The sequence below is a fragment of the Equus przewalskii genome, chromosome 2, assembly GCF_037783145.1.
Source record: "Equus przewalskii isolate Varuska chromosome 2, EquPr2, whole genome shotgun sequence".
Classification (NCBI taxonomy): domain Eukaryota; kingdom Metazoa; phylum Chordata; class Mammalia; order Perissodactyla; family Equidae; genus Equus; species Equus przewalskii.
In genome coordinates, this window is record NC_091832.1 from 99,127,220 (window position 1) to 99,142,077 (window position 14,858).

A 14,858-nucleotide genomic window follows, 5' to 3' on the forward strand; every position below is an offset into this window, starting at 1 on the left:
GAGATATGTTTTCTTTAAAATATATAAACTAAATGTAGATTTTAACATAAAATTTTACATACTGCTTACAATGAAGTTTTCGTAATAAGCATATAAATAAGTCATAGACCTTTTTGCAAAGAAAGAAGGGCCAGACTGTATATTGTATGTACCCTGATGAATTTATATTCCTCTAAGGGCCCATCATTCTATTCATAATTGATTATGCAATATGATATGGAATTATCCTAGAATTTCAAAAGGGATGCTTGGGAAATTGACAGCCATTTAGCTCAGACTTCATAGTTTGTGAGCTATATTTTAAAGACTATTAATACGCTAGTTACTTGGGTTTATGGTATATTAAGTTTTAATTTACTTAAAAGTAAAACAACAAGAAAATGAAATATTTATTTTAATTACAAAAGAGCTAAATTGTATTTGTATTCATCTTCTATCATTTTAAGGCCAAAAGACTCTTTCATGAGGAAAATATTCAAATTACCATAAGCTTACATATTTTGTTTATAGCTATAAATTAAATATCAACTACAAGCAAACTGCATTTTAAACATTAATTAAAAATTGCAGACTTACAGTGGGTGGCAGAAAGGGTTTCAAGTTAATTTAGCTGTTTTAATTGAGTCTGACTGAATTAATTATAGTGCCATACTTGGTCGAGATAGAAATATTTTATTTCTTTTGTTGAATTTAAAATATACTACACTTCACTATTCTCTCCTGAAATAATGGCACAATTCACAGTAGATTTTAAACGTTATTGACATGGTGTGTAAAAATGCAGAGTAATCATCTAATTTGTTTGCTAAATGCCACCATATATTCATTTCATTTATATTTATAAGCAATTTTCTCCAGACTATAAATTAAGGACTATTTGTGGCCCAGAGAAGGTCTGTGCCAAGACATAATGAATGAAAAATAGCCATGTTTGCATCCAATATTTTTTTTTTTTCAAATTTGGACAAGATTTTGCTCATGTCCATTTCTGTTCTACTTGTTGGCCAGGCAGAGAGACTTTATGCAGAAACGTATTTTATCTTAGGCTGAACCCTCTCTATAGGATGACCCAGCATTTTAGGCTGATTTTTCCCATCTTTTCTTACCTTCTCCAAAACCAAGTTTCATTATCTTGCCCACCAATGATACCTAGTCTTTAACAATTCATGTCTCAGAGACAAAGTATCCAAGATACCCTAGGCTGGTCCATGCTTGTGTGACAACTGGATGTTTCAGGGAAGAATTATTTTATCATGTTCATTATTAACGATAACTTCTCTGGTTCAGGGCAGAGGCTAGCGAGAAAATATCTGAAATTTGGTAGTGTGAAGTTTCACTCCAGACTCCACCACAGACAGCTGTCTAAGCTTTCCAGCTTAGAGCCCCACACTGGAATCAGGTCAGTTCCACCTTTTAGTGAGTATCACAGCTTCATGACGGTAGATAGGACAGTCAACACGTGTCATCAAGACTTAGTGGAATTTGGTCGGCTTGATAACCATCCGTCAGAATAACTAGAGTCACAGAGCCTTAAAAATGGAAGAAAACTTGAAGCTTTCTTCACACCAGGGAAAACATGAAGACTCACAAATTTCATCAGAGCACATGCCCCTCAGTCACGTAGCTTGTCAGTGGCAGGCAGGAATAAAAACTTTGCTTAGTTGACACTCAGGCCAAGGAACTAAAGACAACGTCAGCAATTTAAAAGATGACATTCATATATAAGGATTTAATAACAGTTAACCACAGAGGTAGATTCCATCTTTCTTACATAAGTGTCTCTAATCAGATGACTTTAAGCACATTCTCCTTCCCCAGCTTTGACACATCCATAAGTTATTTACTCATCAGATAAGCCTGGCCATGAATCCAAAGAGAAATGCCATAAAAACACCATTAATTCATGCTACACATTCCTCTTCACTTTCATACCCATTGTCATTATCCTCCCACAACATTTCGGCTAATTCTAATTGATGAATTCCATCAGCAAATTAAAAAACAATACTCTCTAGACTGCAGTGACGAAAAAACATACAGAGTAAAACAATATGTTCTTTGGAAATGCAGCACTTTGTTATCTTTATGAAGCAGAGTGAAAGACAAATTAAAGCAAGAATGCTGGGCAAGCCTTTTTTATTGCTTTTATGATAATAAGAAGATAGTCCTTATTTGTTTTCATTGGGTGATGCAAATTCATTGTCCTGGGACAATTTATTGATTTGGTTAAAAATCAGTGGATTACAGGTGTTTCCCTCTGATAGTTTACATTTGCAATTTAAATTGCATTTATAAGCTTAAACAGCTCACCCCCAACTGCAAGACTCACTTCTCTAAAGAATAACCTACATTTCATGAAGTAATTTTTTATTAGCATTCAATTGTAATTCATATAATAATCTTTTTTGATAAGGAGGTAAAGTGCCATTTATTGTGACAAAAGTTAGAATGAAAAACATATTGCATAGCAATATTTATTGCGGTCAAGGGAGAAACTACAATATTTTTACACTTTCTTAAAATTTGAAATTAAAACCAAATCTTTACATTGTGATGTTTAGGGTGTAACCAGAAGTATTCTCTATTGTTACATGTTTCCCCTTGTGTTGCTTCTGTGTCTAAAATTTAGATTTAAGGTGTAATTTTAACAGAACGACTAAAGAAACTCATTTATAAAAATGATTCCTTGCAAAATGCAAGAAAGTGCCCTAGTGTTTCCAAGTACTCGGTGTCACAAACCTGAGATGATACTGGATTATGAAGCAATCTCTTCCTGAACCAGGCTGTCACAGTGACTTTTGCTGAAACCATCCTTAATCTGTAACTATAATCCTTCTCTAACACTGCAGATATTCCTACTGAGCGAGGAAAAGTGCTTCTCATGCTTGTTTCAAGTTCTAGCATTGGCTCAAAAGCACCAATGTAGGAATAAAAGATGTATTTTAAAACTACTCAATGTTGTTGCCCTGAGGTGCTGTATGAGTTATCACTAATCTTCTCATTGAAGCGTGGAGTAGAATAATGATGCACACAATGTTGGAAAAGTAATCTTATTTAAAATTCTTATATTGCATCTTTCTTTTGAGGTGGTTTAACACAGAATAGCAGAAATTTCCTTCCCAAGATAATTCAAAATAGTCCTGATCCTTTTACTCTCTATTTTTTGGCTGTCTAGTAGCCTCATTTCAACTGAGGAACAAAACCCTGCTTCCACTTTTTGAAGCCATTGATTTTTCTGCTTGAGAGGAGAAGTTGAGGGTGGCAGTTAACAACCCTCAAATTTCCCTCTATTTTCATGCCAGACACCTAAGTCAATTTTAACTTGAATGGCAGGGTTCTGTAGCTATCGATAGAATCTGTAAATACAAATGGGAGTGGGCAAGGAGTACAAGAACTGTTTTCGAAGTTTTTGCTTTTCTTTGTTTATATAGAGAAGTTCAATCCTATAGGCAGGATTATAATTTGTTTATGGTTGGAAAATGTTAATATTTCTTAATCTTGGTCCTCCTTGTCAACCACTTCCTCAATTTTCGTGCTCATATACATTACGGAGCTTTGAGATCAGAAGCATTCCATCAACTCTCATTTCAAGACGTCATGATTTCATAGTAAAAATCAACCTGAACCTTGCAGTCCACTGACATCTTCAAATTTCCAGATTAACAATGCTTTAGGGGAGAGTTTCAAGACAGTTTTCAAGTTTACATTGAAAGGAATGGCAGAATATGATAATGATATTTTCCTGGATTCTAGATCATCCAAAAATAATCAGCGGCACTATCCTTCTTGAGCACCCTCACTTAGATAATGTCTGTCTAAAGTGAGATCTTATTTCTCTTACTTTGCTTGAGGACTTGGTATATCTAAAAATCACTGATTACCTGGGAATATTGAGGGGATAGTTGGAGGCCTGAGCCTGGGACACTCCAGGTGGGGAAGAAGAAAAAAAATTAATAAATAAAAATCACAGATTTATTAGCAGTACTTTCACATAAGAAAAGGAGCCTGAGGGGATGAAAATTCCTGGCAATGAAAACATAGATGCCTGTAGTTTTAATTTCTAAGCCTACAACTAAGTTTTTATAAATTACATTCATGGTGTAGAGATCTGGTATTTATTTCTTTAAATAGATTCCCATAAAGTGTCATGTCATAGCAGAACAGAGGGACAGAAAACTTCAGCTTCTTTTGAAGAAAATTAAAGCACAAATGCAAACAACAGACAAAACAAAGAATGTTTTCATTCCTAATTTAGCCCAGCATTGAAAAAATAGGGAAGTTCTCGTCTTTTTATTTCTAAATGCACTGTTTTAGTGGTCACAAAGAGCCTAGAATAAGAAGTTAGATAAGTGACAGGGCATATCCAAGAAACTGGGAAACAGAATCAATACAGCTATATATAGCCATCAACTTCCATCAATCAGTGACTCCAACCTGCTCATTAAGAATTAGATACTTTCAGCTTCAGTGGTATTATAGGCCTGGGCCCCTCAAGCGTTATGCAATATTTATTAAACTTCTTACATTTGGGTAGTCCTTGTTCCAACTTGGTTGTTATATAGAAAACTAAATTTTTAAAAAATTAAGGAGAAAAAGGCCCTCAAAGGATAGCTATTAATAATCTAAGTCTGCACCAGACAGTTTACAATTGTGAGAATTACCAGCAACCATTCAAGAAATCTGAGAGAATGCCAGGGGGTTTCTAACTCAGAAGCACAGTGTCATTTTTTTGAATAAAAATATCACAAGATCATAGGGGTTTTGCAAGGCTTCCAAGTCAGCCCGCAAGAAGCCATAGGCAGTGCCACTGCAGCTAGAGTAAAGCGGGAGGCAGAACTCGGAGGCTGGGAGTGAGAAGAATTGGTATTTTCAGGTTCCAACGGAGATGAAGAACTACAGATACACCATTAAATTTTAGTAACATGTTAATATTTTAGAGTTTGTTTAAAGGTAGATTCCAACAAGTAATGACCCTTCCCCACCTCCTTCATCTTGGAGTTCCATGACCATTCAGGACCCCTGTGACACAAAACACCTTTTTCTTCTTGGAATCACGCAGCAGGTCAGACAGACTCTCAGGCAGAAATCTGTCTCTTCCCAGCTGCCCTGAGGAGGGGGCAAGAGCAGGGTACAACAGGAAGATATGGATGCGGTCCTCTGCCCCATCCCAACCAGTCAACAAAGGGAAGAATCAGCAAGAGATAAAGGCCGTGACATCCGGCTTTGTCATTGCCCTCCCACTGGTGCCATCCCCAACAAAGACTAAGGGCATCACTTATATTTACACAAAAACATACAAGAAATGAGAGAAGATGGACTTCAAATCACACGTTAACTATTATTCCTTTCGAAACAAATTAATATAATTGGAGGATTTTAAATATCATTAAAAAACAAAGATGGAATATTTAAACTTGATGCTATACATACAAGAATAATTTGGATTGACTGCTTCTATATTTCAGTTTGTTATTATATATATAAACAGAGTGATTCAAAAGTAAATCAAGTTTCTCTAGATACTTAAGTGAATGTTTTAATTCTTATAGATTTGTTTAAAAACTATTGTGTGCTCAATGCATTTTTCTGCAAATATTGAAACACTTCAGGGCTCATTCATAGGCTTTCTCCTTCTACGGTCTCTCACTCTCTGTCCTTGTATTACATATTTGCCTCTTGCTCACTATGATCTCTCTTATGCCATTGACATTTGTGCAATAGGAACACTCTGCCATGAGATCCTAGCAAACTCCTTCTTGCCACTCAACCATCCCTAATGAGCATGAGTCACAGTGATTGGAGCTGGTGATAAAATAGTGAATGAAAGCTAACCTCCGCCTTTGAGGGTTAAATTTTGAATAAAAGAAGTATTTAGACTATAAAATATATTTCAAGATTTTATTCTTTGAGAAGGAACAAAAGATTACCTATATAATTAAATAAATATTATATCCTACTAAGGAACAATTATTTTTCGCATGTTTTATTTTTCCAACCCCATATAACTAATGAATCAAGGAGAGAGACGGGCAGAGAATAAGTTAGTGATTTCATTTCCATTAGAAATATAATGGAGCCTTAAGCTGAACTTCTACTGTTTCACTGAAAATTTCAAGAAACTTGGGAAGATGCTCTGTTTCTGAAACCAGGCTAAAGTAAGCAGGCGAGATCCAGAGTCAGAAAATAAGAAATATTTCAGAAAGGATAAGTTGACAGTATTATTTAGCTCTTTAGTCAACTAGTAGAAATTCTCATTTCAACTTAACTACTTTCTAGCCTTGGCAAATAACAGACTCTGCTACTAGAACATTTATTTCCACCTGGATTCTGTCACTGAGTGTCTGCATGTGTGTGTGTGTGTGTCTACTTATACAGGAAAGTATTGGTGGGTAAGTGCATGGGGTAAAGGATATGAAATATACATGTACATATAATAACATGATGCATGTCTTGTGGCAATAGGACCACCTTTGTCTTACATACCTCTGATATCCAATTCATAGAAGAGTTTCTTGTCCAAAGGGATTTTAACAAATAGTTGTTGAAAATTTAAATAACTAATAACTGAGAAATTCAAATTTATAAATATTTTGTATATTTCAAAGAGAAATGGCTTTACATTGGTTTCATATACAAAGCAAAGATATATTGAAGAATCTACATATAAGACAAACTAGAGTGAGCAGTCTCCTTTGTTCTATATACTAAAATACTGATGATAAAGTATTGGTATGAATATAAATATAGATGTGGGTTTGGAGACAAGTATGGCAGTTTGGGAATAAAAATAGATATGGATAAAGAATGGAAAATGATATATCAATAGCTATAGATAGCACAGCCACAGATATGGAGAAAGACAGATTGAGATAGACAGCTTTATCAGAACTATTGTTGATTTTAAGAATATTTCCTTCTTATGTACATAAATGTCTCATTTCATAATTTGATCCTTTGATCCCAATATTTTTTAAAAATAAAATGTTAGGGCAAACTTCTGCTTCCAGAAAGATAGAGTATATATATTTTTCCATATTTCTTTTGCTAAGTACAACTAAAAATCGTGGACATGATATAAAACAAATACTAAAAAACAACACTGTAAAGTGAAAAAAAGAAGTAGACCTACTAGGGACCTCATGATCCATGAAAAAATATTGTTTTGAACTGTTTGGGTTTTCTTTTTATTTCAAATATCTCAGACTTGGAGCACAGGTAGACAGAAACCCAGAAATATCAACAGGCACAGACAAAAAAAGACCCAACAGAAGTCTGCTCTCTCTAGCCAAATGGCCAGAAAAGGGGCAGAAAACTCTTTGACAATAACTGGTGTTCTCCAGCTAAACATCACAGAAAAAACTGTGGTCTTATGCCCATATGCACCATCAAAGAGCTAATAAACAATGGGGAATTTCATCCTCAGAAGGCTGAAACTAGGTGCCTCAACAACCCCACTGGGATGGTATTAGAGAACACCAAAAGGGAAGCCGGGACTGTCATCATTGCCCATCGGTAATGAGGCCACTGCCACCATGTTGTCACTGTAGACCTCATGAGAAGCTGAAACTACCCCTCTACCAACCCTGCACAACTGAAATGAGGAGTTCCTAGGCTTAGGTGTCAAATGGCTGGATGGGGAGCCAGGACTTGTACCTCCACCTGGCAATATAAGGCAGAACACACACTTCCCTCGCCTGAGCAATGCCAGAGAAAGTCATGTAAAGTAAGTTCTAAATCAGAACCAAAGTCTCATCAAATAATAAGAAAATGTCCAGGTCTCAATTGTAAATCATTCATTATACCAAGAACCAGGAAAATATAGTTGAATGAAAAAAGACAATCAGTAGATGACAGCAATGAGATGACAGAGATATTACAATTATTTGACAGACTTTAAAGCAGCCATTCAAAAATTGCTTCAAGGAGAAATTATAAATATACTGGAAACAAATTAAAAAATAGAAAGCCTCAGCAAAGAAATCAAAGTCTCAGACAAGAAAAAGAAGAGATAAAAATAACTAAATAAAAACTTTAGATTTTAAAAATGCAATAACCAAAATAAAAACCTGATTGGATGTGCTCAATAGCAGAATGGAGGGAACAGGAAAGAACTGGTGAACTAGAAGACATAAGAGAAATTACTCTATCTGAATAAGACAGAGAAAATAAACTATTTAAAAAAATGAACAGAGGAGCCAGTCCAGTGGTATAGTGGTTAAGGTCATGTGCTCTGCTTCAGTGGCCTGGGTCCATGGATTCAGATCCTGGGAACAGACCTACACACTGCTCATCAAGCCATGCTGTGGAGTTGTCCCACATACAAAATAGAGGGAGATTGGCAACAGAAGTTAGCTCAGGGCCGATCTTCCTCACCAAAAAAAAAAAAAAGAACAGAGATTTACGGACCTGTGGGACTATAATAAAATATCTAATGTTAATGTCATTGGATTTCATGAAGGAGAGGAGCAAGAGGGCAGGGCTGAAAAAAGTACTCAAAGTAGTTATGGCTGCAAACTGAATTTCAGAAACTGACCAAACCCCAAACAGGGTAAACCCAAACAAATCCATACAAAAACATATCATAATTAAACTGCTGAAAACTAGAGACAGGGAAAATTTTTTGAAAACAGCTAGAGAAAATGAACACATTACATATAGGGGGAAAAATCAGTTACATTCACAGTGGATTTCTCACCAGAAATCACCAAGCCCAGAAAGAAATGGCACAATAATTTTCAGATGTTGAAAGGAAAGAACTGTCAGAACAGAATTCTATTCCTAGTAAAAATATTCTGGTAAAATGATGACATCAGTAGACTGTGACAGGTTATGTATATATAATATAATACCCAGAGCAACCAAATAAAAATATAAAAAGAGATGCACTCAAAACACTATAAATAAATCAAGATGAAATCCTAAAAGAATGTTCAAGTAATCCACAGAAAGGCAATAAAAGAAAAACAGATGAATGAGCACCAGAGAGAACAAATCTAAAACAAACAAAATGGCTGGCTTAAGTGCTAGTATATGATAATTACCATAAGTGGTCTTAATATATGAATTAACAGACAACTCCACCTAACATTGGGTTACTCATTCTTTTCAAGGACCCATATGTAATATACCAATATAAATAATATTCTGGGTCACAAAATAAGCCTCAAAAAATTTAATAGAATTAAATTATACAGAGAATGTTTTCTGACCAGAATGGAATCAAATTAGAAATTAATAAAAAAAAAGAGATGAGAAAAATTCCCAAATACTTAAAAGCTAAATAACACATTGCTAAATAACACCTTACTAAATAACCCATGGGTTAAACAGGGAATATCAGGAGGAATCCAAAACTACACTGAACTGAATAAAAATAAAAATAAAAACATTAAAATTAGAGGGAGCACAGCTAAAAATACGCTGAGAGGAAAATTTATAGCACTAAATTTATACATTAGAAAAAAAGAAAGATCTCAAATTAGCAATCTAAGATCTTATCATGAGAACCTAGAAAAAGGAGAACAAAATAAATTCAAGCAGCCAGAATAAAGCAAATAGTAAAGATAACATCATAAATAAATGAAATTGAGCATGAAAAAACAATAGAGAAAGTCAAGGAAATAAAGGGCTGGTTGATTGAAAGATCAATAAAATTGACAAACTTCTACATAGATCAAACAGGGAAAAAGAGTAGACACAAATTATCAGCATCAGTAAAAAAACAAAGAATAACTCTGTAGACATCAAAAGGATAATGAAGGAATATTGTGAACAACTATATATACACAAATTTCACAACTACCAATGGATCAATTTTTCAGAAAATCTAAACTACCACAACATATCTAATATGAAGTCTGTAATTTGCATATCCTTATAAGTACTAAGAAAATTGAATTTTTAACTTTAAAACCTCCAAAAAATAAATTTCTAAGTCCACTTGATTTCACTGAAGAATTCTACCAAACTTTTAAAGAATTAACACAAATTCTATACAATCTCTCCCAGAAAACAGAGAAAGAGAAAACCCTCCTCAATTTATTTACTATGCTGATAGTACCCTGACACCAAAATCAGACAAAGATAGCACACAATAGGAAAACTACCTGCTAATATCCCTCACAAATATATAGAAATTTCTAACAAAATATTAGCAAGTAGAATTCAACAATATATAAAAAGAAATATACACTGTGGCCAAGTGAGCTTTTGTCCAGGGATGTCAGCTTGGTTTTACATTTGAAACTCAATCTATGTAATCCACCACATTAACAGGATAAGTAAGAAAAATCTCATGATCATATCAACTGATATAAAAAAGCATTTGACAAAATTCAACACCTACTCACAGTAACAACAACAAAAGCTCTGAAAAATAGGAATAAAAGGGAAGTTCCTCAAATTAATAAGGAGCACCTGCAAAAAACCTAATACTAGCATACACTTAACTATGAAATACTGAATAGATTCCTCTAAGATGAGTAACAAAGCATGTGTGTCCACTCTCCCCAATCTTATTCAACGTAGTGCTGGAATTTCTACCCAGAGCAATACTGCAAGAAGGGGGTGTAAAATGCATCCTTATTGGAATGAAAGAAATAAAACTGTCCCTATTTGCGGGTGACATGTTTATCTACATAGAAAATCCTAAGGTATCTACAAAACAAACCTTCTAGAACTAATAACTGATTATTGTTTTGAGACTTTTACTCTTTTCTAATGTATGCATTTAGTACTGGAAATTTCTCTTCAGTCAGGTGGTAGGAAAAAAGATAAACACACGGAGATCAATTGTATGTCTATATGCTAGTGTCAACACAAATGATCCATAACCAACCTACAAATCAAAATTGGAATGGGTTTATTATGAGCCAGAGTGAGGATTATAACCCAGAAAGGCCTTAGAAGGCATTCCAGAGAAGTGTAGGTTTCAGTACAGTCTTATATCTTTTTATAACAAAGAAGATACATTAAACACATCCAGGATACATTTTCAAAGAGGTATTCAGTTGCAAATTAGCAGGTCAACATGATCACCATTCCCTGAAAGGGACTAATCCAGGTATAACCAGTAGTGTGTTATCAATAAGGCATAGGAGGGGAAATATGCATTCTTATATTAAGAGAGTGCATTCTTTACTTTAATGTTTAAGCAGATGTAAAACGTATGTTTGATAGACCATAAGTCAGGCTTTTTAGTTCAAGCTGAATCAGTTTTGAACTTGTAGGGGAGGAAGACATTTCCTCAACCCACTCTAGGTCCTTCTGGCCAGGCTATGAATTAAATTGACATAAGACAGGACAACAGAAGAAAATTAAACAAAGCTTTATCACATGCATACATGGGAGAGACTCAGGAAAACTGAGCAACTCACCAAAATGGTGGAGGTTCTCATCTTAAATACCACCTTCAGCTAAAGGAAAAAGAGGATGTTGGGCATGGGAGGGGTCAGTTATGGGAGATTACCAGACAAGTACAGTAAACAAGAGTAAGGTTATCATGCAGATTTACAAGTCCTTGCCTTCCTCATTGATAAGAGTTTTTAGAGATAAGGTCACCCCCGTTCTTCCTGGTACAGAGAGGGAGACACATTTATAGATGGAGATTTCCTTTACAAATGTAAATATCTCTTATAAAGGGTAACTTCTACTTTTCAGAGTTTCTCTCATGTCTACCGCTTTTAAAAGCAATGAGGCCAAAATAATCCTCATGCCAAAGAGATATATTTTGGGGTGGCCAATTCCAATCCCCCACAAACTCAAATAGTTATCCCATATACCTCAGTATGTGAAAATCTCTTGTCACTAGCAATGAAAATTTGGACACTGATTTTGAAATACAACACCAGGACTTCCAGTTTCTTGTTCCACATGTAAGACTCTTGGAATCACCACTCTATCCTAATAACAAACAAAAGCTGAACAGCCTCAAAAATCAACAACTACTCATGGAACCATAAAAGAGGGGAGGACACAGAGCAAAACACTGCCCCCAAGATTGGAAAGGAAGACAAGCGAATACAGGGAGTCACAGCTTACCGGAGCAGAGACTCAGAAGCAGAAACCTCATAGGAACCACTGCTTGGGTGGGAGAACCTTAACTGTAATGGGGGAATTGCTGGCAGCTGAGTGCAAATGACTCTGCGTGTTAAAAACTCAAGGGATAACCAATCATGGGGAGGACCTGACAATAATGTGAGATTTACCTCCGAGAGCTTGACCAGATTCTCACAGTAAGTATCAGAAAAAGAACTTTCCCTTGCCTGATGAGGATCAAGGCTGCCCCAGGGAGAGAAGGCCAAGGTGTCTTGCTCTACATACCGATCTATATCATCCTCTGGGAAGCATAGGATGTCCTGATCTGATCTGATCTGATAGTTATCCAAAGTTGTAGGATCACCCAGTAACCAGACCCTACCAGCACTGATACCATTTTAACAACTTTTTTTACATACTCATTCCTTTGTCTTGTAAAGAAATACCTCAAATACCTATGCCTTATAAGTTTAGCCCTAACCCACAACCCACTGGGGCTCTTTACTGCCCATGGGTCCTGTCCCCATGTGGCAGCTCTTCTCTGCCCATGGGTCCTGTCCTCATGCTACTCCATGCAATTCTCTGGATAAAGGAGCACTACTGCCAGACCTTGAGAGTCCAAGAAATCTTTCTTTCAACTCCTCGGCTCACTGAGCCTGCATCATTGCTTCCAGCAGGGGAAGGAAAAAGAACCATTTTGAAGTACCTCAGAGCTCTCTCCTCTTAACAAGGCCAGCCCTCAGGGGAAACTACTCAAGCACAGCCACCTGCTGGGGTATCATCAGAGCCTAATTGACCTGGTGAATTAACACCCAACACTAGCCCACTCCAAACTTCCAACCTGAGAGAAGGGAAATACTCAACTCCAGTTAGCTCTAGCCAGCTTGTCCCACCTAAAGGAGGAGAAAAAAACTGAGAAACTCTTATAAGTTCACTAAAGACTGAGACGTAATCATAGGACTAGGGAACACTTCTCTTCCCTTCAAAATAAATTCTGTTTAACAGAAAATGAATCTCAATCTAAACCTCATACCTTATACAAAAATTGACTCAAAACAGATCAGGGATTTAAATGTAAAATGTACACCAAATATTTTTTAGAAAAAAAATTCATAGGAGAAAATCTTCAGGATCTGGCGTTACACAAAGAGTTCTTGGATTTGACACCAAAAAAGACAATCTATTAAAGGAAAAATTAATAAATTGGATTTTATCAAAATTACGCTTTTGCTCTGAGAGAGAGCCTGTTAAAAGGATGAAAAGATAAGCTACACACTAGGATAAAATATTTGCAAATCACATATCCAACAAAAGACTAGTATCTAGAATACATAAGGAACTCTTAAAATTCAAATTAGAATATAGACAAAAGAAATTAAGAGCTATTTCACCAAATAGCCATGCAGATAACATACAAGCTCAGGAAAAGATGTTAAACATCCTTAGCCATTAGGGAAATTCATATTAAAACCACAGTGAGATATCAGTACATACCTATCAGAACTGTTAAAATAGAAATAATGACAACACCATTTGCTGGGTAAGATACCGAGAAACTGGGTCATTCATACATTGCTGGTGGGAATATAAAATGGCACAACCACTCTGGAAAATAAGTTGGAAGTTTCTTTCAAAAAAACTAAACATGCAACTACCATATGTCCCAGCAATTGCATTCCTGGGCATTTATCCCAAAGATATGAAAACTTTTGTTCACAAAAAGAACCCTGGATACAAGTATTTATATCAACTTTAAGTTCAATAGGCAAAGCTTGAAACAATCCCTATGTCTTTCAATGGATGAATAAACGGTGGTAGAACCATACCAAGAATAACAATCTGCCAAATAAAACCAAAAAGAGATGGGCCCAGCTCAGTGGCACAGTGGTTATGTTCATGTTCTCAGCTTTGGCGGCTTGGGGTTGACAGGTTTGGATCCTGGGCACAGACCTAGCACTGCTCATCAAACCACGCTGTGGCAGCATCCCACATAAAATAGAGGAAGATTGGCACAGATGTTAGATCAGTGACAATCTTCCTCAAACAAAAAGAGGAAGATTAGCAACAGATGTTAGCTCAGGGCAAATCTTCCTCATAAAAAAGAAAGAAAGAAAGAAGAATGAACTATTGATGTATCTAACAATCTGGTTGAATTACCAGAGAATTATGCTAAGTAAAAAAGCTAAAGCAAAAGATTACGTACTGTATGATTCAATTTATACAAGATTCTTAAAACGACAAAATTTTAGAACTAGGGAATAGATTAGCAATTACCAGAGGTTTTAGGAGGTGTTGAGGGGAAAGGAAGTAAGTGTGGCTTAAAATTATGACATGAGGGATCTTTGTTTCCATCTTACTGAATCAGTAAAGTCAAGATCCTGGTTGTGATATTGTACTATAGTTTTGCAATATATTATCATTGGGGAAACTGAGTAAGGGCCAGTTTCTCTGCATGAAATCTCTGGGATTTCTCTGTATTAGTTCTTATACCTGCATGTGAATTTATAACAATTTAAAAATAAAAAGTTTAATCTAAAACAATTTTAAAAATTGTGAAGGCTAATTTTATGTGTCCACTTAACCGGGCCTCAGGATGCTCAGAAACATTTGAGCAAACATTCTGACTGTGTCTGTGAGTGTTTCTGGATGAAATTAACATTTGAATGGATAGACTAAAGCAGATTTCAGTCTCTATTGTGGGTGGGCCTCATCCAAACAATTGCTGACCTGAATAGTGTAAAAAGACAGAGTAAGAGGAAGTGCATGCTGCCTGACAGCATGATCTAGGACATTCGTCTTTTCTGGCCTTGGGAATAGGACAT